The 10,601-nt window shown below is 41.1% G+C and overlaps 1 protein-coding gene across 1 annotated transcript in view; it reads right to left on the reverse strand.

Moving 5' to 3' along the window:
• Positions 1-10,011, reverse strand: part of MINAR1 (membrane integral NOTCH2 associated receptor 1) — a 176,686-nt gene extending 166,675 nt beyond the window's left edge. Inside the window, exon 1 of the mRNA XM_068272421.1 lies at positions 9,543-10,011. The gene's annotated coding sequence lies outside the window, so the exon portion shown is untranslated. The remainder of the gene's footprint in view (positions 1-9,542) is intronic.
• Positions 10,012-10,601: the final 590 nt, after the last annotated feature.

The following is a 10,601-nucleotide window of genomic DNA, read 5'->3' on the forward strand; positions in this document are numbered from 1 at the left end:
CTCTACCAATGAGCTAAAAAAAAAAACAGAATATCACACCCCATCATTACAAAGACAGTGGCAGAACATGTATTTTTATGTTGACTGCCCATTAACAGTGCCATTTTTTTGCAAACATTCATATTTTTAATAAGATCATTCAGATTGAAAGAAAAGATTGATGCACAGCAATAAAGAATGCAACTTGCGATCATATCTAAACCAGTTACAATCATACTGATAATGAAAAAAATCTGACACACCGATCGACCACTTCTTTAAAGAGGAACTGTCACGAAAATCTTAAAATTTAAAACACATTCAAATAAGAAGTACATTTCTTCCTGAGTAAAATGAGACATAAATTACTTTTCTCCTATGTTGCTGTCACTTACAGTAGGATGTAGAAATCTGACATTACTGACAGATTTTGGACTAGCCCATCTTTTCATAGGGATTTCTTTATTTTTAAAAACAAAAAAAACCTGAAAGCTCTTAATCGTAACACAGGTTGCTGCAAGAACGTTTTGGACTTCTTACAGGGCTAGATGTTCTTTACCAACGTTATCCCAGCTGACTACAAAAATTAGCTTTATAGCTGTTGAAGTCAGAAATCTCTAGACAACAAATGAAAAACAGAGCCCATTTGGAAGATGTGTGTGATTGTTAATTTTCCCTACAAAATATGGTTCTAAACTGATCTGCTGTAAAGAACATAGGGGTACTGCTCCATCCAGAGTCCAGGGTGGCGGGTTTAACTCAACAACATCTGGAAAGGTTTGATTACAGCAATTACCTGTAGTTTAATGTGTTCTGGTGTTTTCTGGATAGCTGTATGTTTTTTCATCTTTCGTGGAGATAAACCTTAAAGTGAACCCAAATTAAAAATACAAGATTTCAGAAATAAAATCTATTTTCTAAATTATAATAATAAATAGCAGCCTTTTTTCAGCTGCATGATGACAAATATAAAATATTTTACAGTTATTGGAGGAACCCCTCCCTTCCTTTCAAATTGCCGGGACAAAATCCGGCAAACTGGTGGAGTAGATGGTGTCCAGCAAAGGAGGAATTGCTAATGGCTGCCCCCAGTATAACCCTAGTTATGGAAAGAGAAGGGTGAAAAGCATGCACTGGAATGCTAACAGGCTTGAAGGAGTGTTTATTTATCTTTGTATGTGTCAGAGTGGTGCAACTAAATATTTTTAATTAAAAAAAATGTTTGGTTTGGGTCCGTTTTAATTTTCAAGAAAAAATAAATAAAAAATTAAAAAGTACTGTATTTACCTCATCTAAGGGTGGGGTAGTAACAGAGAAACAGGTAAACTATCCATCTATATACCCTAACATATAATTTCTATTAGTGGCTGGTATAATGTGCTGAAACTCAATATGCTCTTGTATTTTTAAAAACAGGTGCCCTTGGAAGAGTTACTGTGACTCCTAATATCATCCCAAGAGTATTACAAAATCTGACCGTTCCTCTATATCAGTGTCATGTGTACAAGTCTTCAGCTGCCCTCACCAGCCAAGTGTGAGGCCGGTTTTACACTGTAAACTGGTGGCAGTGATGCGGTGCTTCCGCTGCACCGCATCGCAAAGCCAAAAACAGGCTTATGGGTATTTCCCATCTGGGATTGGTTCAAGCAGGCAGTGACGCGCACTTGCGGTCACTTCCTGCTTCGGGGTATGCGGATGTGCACAGAAGCTTATTGTCAAAATACGCTTCCACCCATGCGCGCCGCAATGTTGCATCTGTAATTTTTTTAAAATCCCTCATCGCCATAGACAAACATGACTTTTGGTCCGAGGCACATTACCACAGCTCGCCGCAGAAGACGAACGAAAACGTAGTTCTGGACCAGCGTTCAAAATGCAGTGAAAATGTTACCTCCGTCACGTCGCGTCATAACGTGGAGGTATGAAAGTCTCCATAGACTTTGATTGACTTTCATTGGTAAATATACCGCTCTGCCCAGGTGTGAAAGGACCCTTAGTGTTAGTGGAAGGCATGATGGGCATATCTGGTGCAGGCTAGAAAACCTTGTTTGATCACTATTGCTGCTTCCGATGTTCCTGTGTATAATGTGGCCGTCAGGTAAATCTTATGTATTCCTCCACCCTCAATATCTGTGGCCAGATTTAAAGGGCTACTCCACTTTATTGTACAAATCTTTATACTGTTTATAATCTATTGTTTATAATCTATAAAATATACTTTATATTCTTACTTCTCGCAAACCAATAGCTGCAACCAATCACTCCCATCTCAGTACTCCCATCTGACAGCTATTCTGCAGCTTTGTCAAGGAATCATGCAGATGTTCAGAAGACTGATCAGGAAAACAGCGGAGTAATTACTGGGGCATCCAGGGCTGAATTTCTGAAAAGGCCACGAAGGCCTTGGGCAGCAGATGGCCAAGGGGTGGCTGGATATGGAAGCGGGCTTGCTGCGGCTGGATATGGAAGCGGGCTTGCTGCATATGTAAGAAGAGGCTGCAAATGTATTATGGAAGCTGCAAAAAAGGAGTAACATATGACCATAGGGAGCTGCTGCTCAGAGGATCTGTATACAGTATAACTGAAGGGGCTGCTGTACATGATGGTTAGACATGGAACAGGGGGCTGCACAAGGAATAGGAGGGGGTGCTGCACATGGAAGGGGAGCTGCAAGAAAATTGGCCTAGGGGCATAAAAACTATAAATCTTGCCTTGGGGGCATCAGTGTAATATTGATTTCTATAGAAAAGAGTGAATTGTTTTTTATTTTTCTCATAGTTAAGCAAAAATAGGTTTTAAAGACTGCCTAATCTCACTGGTACTTTGCATCACTTGGACTGAATGTACTGTAATCGCTTTAAAAATAAAGCCACCAATCGCAAGGATCCGCATGTACAGTATAAGGGTTATGTCTCGCGAGTGGTTTGGTACTAGCTATACATTTCCTTCATATAGGTCAAGGTTACTCAAGAGCTTATTGTGCGAAGATTATTTTCAGTTAAAAAATCCAAGCATGTACCTTTCTCCAGACTTGTTATTTAGTGTTTCATCTCAGCCTGTAAGCCAGAGGGGAATGCTCTGTACTGTCAGAGATGCGTTTTTTTAGAGATGTTCCCCTCATCTGACATGTTCACTTGCATGAAATGATTCATGAAAAGCTCTCAAGTGACCCAGCCAAAGCATTTCCGATGCCTGGAAAAAATAAATTGCTGTTGTCCATCTACTGAGAAATTCATATTTGGCAGCATTTTCTACAAGTTCCAGAGCTGGGAATGAGAGTAATGGTAAGAAAATAAAGTTTTGGACACCATCCCTCTCCCCCCACTACAACACGTAGGGGGTAAGAGGTACCCACAAGTGGATAAAACGGAGTTAAAAACAGCTACAAATAGAAAAATAGAGGTGGCTTGCCTCAATGATGACAAGTTAATATAAATATGAATTTTAATAAGCACAGGCAACGCATTTTCGTGGGTGCAGACCCTATGGGAGGGGTGTACATTGGTACATTATAGCTTTGCCATCAATAGGACCTTTTGTTATTTTTCCCAAGAGTGCGACAGCAACCAGCTCCAGCCAGACACCCGAGTAGTGTTGAGTTTATAGATCTCCACCTGCTTTCAGTGGTTGGCTGCCCCTTGTGCAACCTTCTTTCCTTTGTGAGTATCCTAATTGTTTTTTGTTTTCCATCACTCTTCTTGTGACATACTGGACCATTTGGGCTCCTGTTTTCTCTGTGTTCTTCTTTTTTAGGGTGTTTGGCCAGTTGCTCTCACCACTACGTATCTGTAGAAATGGTCGGTGGGATGAAAAGTATTCCATCTTCCATGCAAATGCAATACAAACGTCAACCAGAATGTAACAGCCACTTGCTCTTATTTGCCAAGCAAGGTATTATTTCTGTGTAATGTAACTTGCATCTGTCAGATTAATATCATCTCTCCCTGCACTGCTTGCCATATGATGTGACTACCCAATTTTGTTAACTGTTTGTTCAGCAGCATTAACAAAAACCCCGCCATCCTCGATCTCTCCAACCCACAGGTGAGGATTGTGATAATACTACAAGAAAATGGATTGAAAACCTTGTAAAAAACATTGTAAATACGAAGATACAGCATAGCACCGCAAACGCACATCTCAGGTGTAAAACTGGACTGAATGTTTTCCCTATGTTTGAACGGGCTTCTACCAGGTGCTCCAATATCATTCTACAGGCTAAAAATATTTTGGTAATTCGGTTTTCCCCAATAGAGGCCTTCAAAAGTAGTAGGCACATTAGATAGTAGGGCTTTGTAATGGACAAAGAGTGATATACTGGGTAAAACACTGTGCGCTTTGTCAGTGCTATATAAATACAGTGAGAAATGCAAAGGATAGGGATCATGTAAATAATAAAAAATTGAATGATTGTACAAATACCCAAAATGAGAGTGTACAAAGCAATGTGTATGGTTTTATGCCCCAATGGCCATCGTACAGCACTACTGATTTATAGCATAGATGACAGGCTAAACACAGACCCGTTTGTTTGGTGAATTTCTTTACTTTGCAGTTGTTTTAGGCTTGTAAACCTTCATCAGTGCTACATGTCATATGGAGAAGATGTGAGGAGCAGTGATATATATCTAAGTGTAAATCCATATTTAATAGCATAAATTACCAGTAGTCTTTTTAGGTTTCTTAGGTTTTTGAGACTGTAAACATTCCACAAATGCTCAAATTGTTCAGAATTTCTTTGGTTGTAACTATGGATCAACGATGAAACATTTTAGCTTTTTTAGTTTTAAGTAACTACCGTACAGAACGTGCTTTACTGCATTATGGACTTTCTATCCAATTGATGCTCCTACAGCTAGAATAAGTCCACATGGGCGGTTTAACTCTGAGTTTCCTGCCCAGTTCAGCCAGGCAGCAGCCAGGGATCCTCCATCACTTATATGCAATTTTCGAGCCTCCTGACCACCTATGCATATCCACAGAGGTGGTCAGGCTCAACAATTGCCAAGTGGTTAAAAACTGCATATCATCCAGTAATTGATAACTAATGCATGCCACGTCCTTAGGGATGGAAGGGAACTATTGCCTGGTGAGATGTGAGAAAACTGGGCATGTCGTTATTCAGGCATTGGGCCTTTGCAATTCCCAGCTGCCTCCAGCCAACCACGAATGCCACAAACACAGTGTTAGCAGCCAAAAGCTAGTAACTTCACCACCTGTCAGCCAATCATGTGAACCTAGCCCGAAGGTGAGCAGGATGCATCTCAAAGATTATTTACAGTTGCTACTACTGTTCACCACCATGCTAAACCTGACAAAATAGGAGTTGATGGTTAAAGAGGAACTAAACTTTCCAAAATAAATTGCTCTTCAGGCAGTAAATCCTCCATTAAAAAAGTAACAATTTTACAGATAACCTTCTAACAGGAAACATTGCGGTCTAAGTAACTCTTTTAAATTAAACTTGCATTGCAGAGAACCATAGGAAATGCAAGTCTGAAATAATAGAAATCCAGACGTAAAAGGCTATCTTGATTTGCTTGACCACAGTAAAACCCAACCAAGTCATCCTACCAGAATGAGGACCACAAGCAGATTACCATGACTGTGACAGGTATACTCAACCAGAGTTTTATGAACAATGGCCTCAATTCACTAAGCATTACTGCTCTGCTGATTTTACTGAACACCTTCCAAAATTCCAATTCACTAAACCTGTTACCGCATAGTAAATTGAAATTACAGACTAGTGAGGTAAATTACCGACTTGTGTGGTAAAAACCTCAAGAAATGTCAAGAAATTGCAATTCACAAAGATTTACTCATTCAGTAAATCAAACAAAAGTGTTTGGTATTTTTCTACAGCTCTCAACAACCGAGGAATAGAAGCCATAGGCCTCAATTCACTAAACTTATCTCCTGTCTTTAATAACTCTTCTAGAGTTGTTACCATGGTGATAAGGCATGTAGTATTCAGGAAACATTTTACCTCAGGCAAGCCTAAAGTTAACTCTTCTGTCTTTAAATTAACTCTCCAATCCTTAAAATAACTCCAGAGTTAAAGACAAGCTGTTAATTAGCTGCATGTGAAAATAACTACAGAGGAGGTAAATTAACTACAGAGGAGGTAAATTAACTACAGGAGAGGTAACTTAAGGAATGAAGAGTTAAGATAACTCTCTCACGTGTGGAGGTAAGTTTTCTCTTGCCTTATTATCTCTAGCATGATCTTAGTGAATTGAGGCCATAGTCTAATTATTCTTTTTTCTGCTCTAAAAGACCACAAGTTAATTAGCTCAAATGTTTTATTGATTTTTGATCATTATCAATAATTTGGTAAGATGCAGAAATCAAAAAATAATGTTGCCATTTTGAGAGGTAGGGCATTATATGTTATTATTACTGTACGCATGGCACATGACAAGCTGTTCATAAATATCCTATGGGAATCAGCAATTCTTATTCTATGGATCTCAGGAAACCAGCACAAGGGACAGAAATGGAAGGCGGTCCACCTGCAAGGCACAATAACTGCAATCGGCATGTTTAAAAACAGTTCTATGGACACAATAACAATAACATTTTAACACATAGATCTTTAACCATTATTACGACTTTAGTTTGCTACATTTTAAGCTTCTTTGTTTACTTGACTATATAGTGTAATCCTGGATGTATCTGCCAGTTCTATGGCTAATGTCCAGCACTTGGATGTTAAAATGGCTATCTGAATGTTTGTAGAGCTGGAGCAATTAATAGCTTGCTCAAAGATGCCATTTGAACTGCTTCTGCCAAGTCTTGCGTAGGATTGGCCTATAGCTGCCTTGACAATTCATCAAGAGCCAAACGCACAGTAAGTCCACCTTTGTAATGAGCCACTTTACATTAGCCACTCTAAACTATCTCTTGTTGACATTAATGAGATATTGATCTGGAATTTCGCTGTAAAACGTATGCAAATACACAAAAAAACACTCCCAGTAATTTTAAGTATATCCCCTTCTAGGTACATCATAAAATAACAAGATCAATCAATTGGACGCCAGTATGTATTTGCCTTTCCGTTGTATGAGCTCTGTACTATCACATAAGCATGTGATGTACTTGACACCAGAATTTCAGTTGCACTATGCACTAATAAGATTATGCACTAATAATGCTATGGACTTATAAGGCTAAGGCTATTCACTAATAAGGCTATGCACAAATAATGCTATGCACTAATAATTATATGCACAAAGAGGACTATGTTCTAATAAGGCTTTTCACTACTAAGGCTATGTACTAATAAGGCTGTATACTAACAAGGCTATGCACTTATAAGACTATACACTACTAATGCTATGCACTAATAAGACTATACACTAATAACGCTATATAAAATGTTAGGGTAATTTTACAGCGATTAGCGCAGTAAAACCACTGTACACTTCTGCGATTCCTGATCAATCGCAATCAATGCTTTTTTTAAGCACTGTATCGCAATTACTCCAGAATCGCAGTAAAATGCTACATGCAACGTGTTTTGTGATTGCTGCTAATCCCGAATCAATCCGTGGCAATCGTGGCACTGCCATATACTTAGTATTAGGGCTGCTCAAATCCGGATCCGGGAGAAACCCGGATAGTTGCTATCCGGATATCTCCCAGTAAACCTGTGTGGGCTGGGCTGGGGGGTCAAGCTTACCTGTCTGACGTCTTCTTCGTCCGTCCCTAGCGCCTCCCACGATGCGGTCCACGCGGTGGTCAGGTGACTACAAACACTTCCTCCTTCCGGGTTGAAGGAGGAAGTGTTTGTAGTCACGTGATGGACGTGAAACGCAACGTGGGAGGCGCCAGGGACGGACGAGGAAGACGTCAGACAGGTAAGCTTGACCCCCCCCCCGCCCAGTCCGCACAGGTTTACTGTGAGATATCCAGATAGCAACTATCCAGGTTTCTCCCGGATCCGGATTTGAGCAGCCCTACTTAGTATTGCGCTACCACTTTAAAAAGCACTAGTGCTTCGGCAATTAGCAGGAATTGCCTGCTAATCGCCCTAGTGAGAACGGGCCCTTATACTAATAAGGCTATTCACTGATAAGGCTATGCACTAATAATGCTATGTACTAATAAGACTATGCACTAATAAGGCTGTGAACGAATAAAGCTATGCACTAATAAGGGTATGCACTAATAAGGCTACGATATAATAGGACTATGCACTAATAAGGCTAAGCACTAATAAGACTACACACTAAAAAGGCTCTGCACCAATAGGACTATGCACTAATAGGGCTAAGCACTAATCAGGCTATGGACTAACTTTACTGTGACCGTCGCTTGCTTTTGCATTGCAGTGCGACATTCTGCGTTACAATGTAGCTGTTACGACGCAACGCAATGGCTCACTGTGAACCTACCTATAGAGCTATGCACTAATTAGGCTATGCAATAATAAGGTTATATACTCTTAGGGCCATTAACTTAAGACTATGCACTAATAAGGCTAGGCAGGCATAAGGCTATGCACTTATAAGGCTATGTACTAATAAGGCTATGCACTATTAGGGCTAAGCACTATTAAGGCTAAGCACTAATAAGGCTAGGCAGACACTATTAGGGCTAAGCACTCTAAGGCTAGCCCTGCATAAGGCTAGGCACTATCAGGGCTATGCACTAATAAGGCTAGGCAGACACTATTAGGGCTAAGCACTCTAAGGCTAGGCACGCATAAGGCTAGGCACTATCAGGGCTATGCATTAATAAGGCTAGGCAGACACTATTAGGGCTAAGCACTCTAAGGCTAGGCACGCATAAGGCTAGGCACTATCAGGGCTATGCATTAATAAGGCTAGGCAGACACTATTAGGGCTAAGCACTCTAAGGCTAGGCACGCATAAGGCTAGGCACTATCAGGGCTATGCACTAATAAGGCTATCTATGCACTCATAACGCTAGGCACTCATAAGGCTAGGCACTCATAAGGCTATACATTAAAAAGGCTATGCACTAATGAGGCTTTGCACTAATAAGGCTATGCACTAATAGCTGGGCAATTGAAAGGCTAAGCACTAGTAATGCTAGGCACTAGTAAGGCTATCCACTAATAGGCTATGTAATATTAGGGCTATGCACTAGTGATAGTACAGGCAGAGCAGTGCATGGAGATAAGCATTGGAATGTTTACCAAGATTTTTTAAACATTTTAAAAACTGCTAGCTACAAAGCCCAACACAAATAAGATACAACAAACACTGAAGTAATCTAATGCAAATCAAAAACTAAATTCATGATAGGGTTCAGGAGAGATCAGGAGAGTAAATTCCATTGAATAGTTTCTCCCTGGACTCCCTTGACAAATAAATACAAAGATCCATTTCAACCAAATGATATTTCATTGCTCTGGGTCTCCTAATTAGATGTAAGTTGAAAGTTCATAGAGGACTTTGGGTCGCTGCTTATACAGAGTCATGTCATAGAGAATTAGAGATCAGACAATAAATCAGCTGACCTCTATGTGAGTCCCTCTATCCCCCTCATGCAGCCCCCCTCTTCTGTGGCCTCCCCACCCTACCTCTTACCTGTAGCTTCAGATCTGGACTCTCAGATTCCGCAAGGACCAGAAGACTTGCTGTTTGATACTTGCTTTCCTTGTGAGGAGTGATGTATAAAGGTCTAATAATATAGGTGTGATAATCAAGATATAGTGCAGACCCCTATAGATCTATCATGTGCTGTATCAAGCATATATAGATCCTATAGGTGGCTCTCGGCTCAGCACCTGTCAGCTATAGCTCTCACTGCCCTAATAACTCAGCTGAGTTTGGTCGTGTCATAATATTTGCAACGTGTGCGTTAACGTGCTGTGCAGGGCGCTGCGGGATACATGTGTGCATGGTGGTATCACAGAGCAGCAGCAGCGATCTCAGTGCTTGTCAATGATGACCACTCTGCAGCTGATTACAGTTCAGCAGTGATGTTGTCTATTTGCATAAGTTTGCGGAATCACAGTGTATGTTATAATGCTACAGAGGGCACCACGGTGCAGCATGTGTGTTGTAGTCCATCAGCCAACTTGCAGTGTGCAGTGAATGCCTAGATCGCGTATAGTGAGCTGCAGCCGTGTGTCTCTGTGTAATGTGGTGGGAGATGCTGGCTGAGGTCTAGTTTCCTAATAAAGCCGTGTTGTGTCTGCTTCTAGCATGTGTGCTGCTGCTGCTGCTGGTGCTGATGCTGGCTGCGGTCATGTCTCTGGTGCCTCTCTGTGGTCCTCCTCTCAGACATCCTCGCTCTTGGCAGGCTGCAATGTCTCTTTTCTTTCCTTTACATCCTCAGCTGCAAGTATGGAGAGCGTCCAGCGGCAGACACAAAGCTCACCATCCTTGCAGAGCCCAGCCTGGCGCTGCACAGGGCTCCTCTGCAGAAGTCCTTGTTGCTCATTGTAGCAGAAGACTGGTCCAGAAATACCCAGCTTCACCGCTTCCCTGTGTCACACCATCCCCCCCACCAACACCTTTTCTCCCATTCCAATTCTACAGCAGAGTCTCTTTTCTGCAGTCTGATTTGTGGCTGTGCTTTTATCTCCCTCTCCTTCTCATTCTAACCTACCACCTCCCTCCCACATTATCCTACCCCTCCTT

The sequence above is a fragment of the Hyperolius riggenbachi genome, chromosome 3 (genome assembly GCF_040937935.1).
Source record: "Hyperolius riggenbachi isolate aHypRig1 chromosome 3, aHypRig1.pri, whole genome shotgun sequence".
Classification (NCBI taxonomy): Eukaryota; Metazoa; Chordata; class Amphibia; order Anura; family Hyperoliidae; genus Hyperolius; species Hyperolius riggenbachi.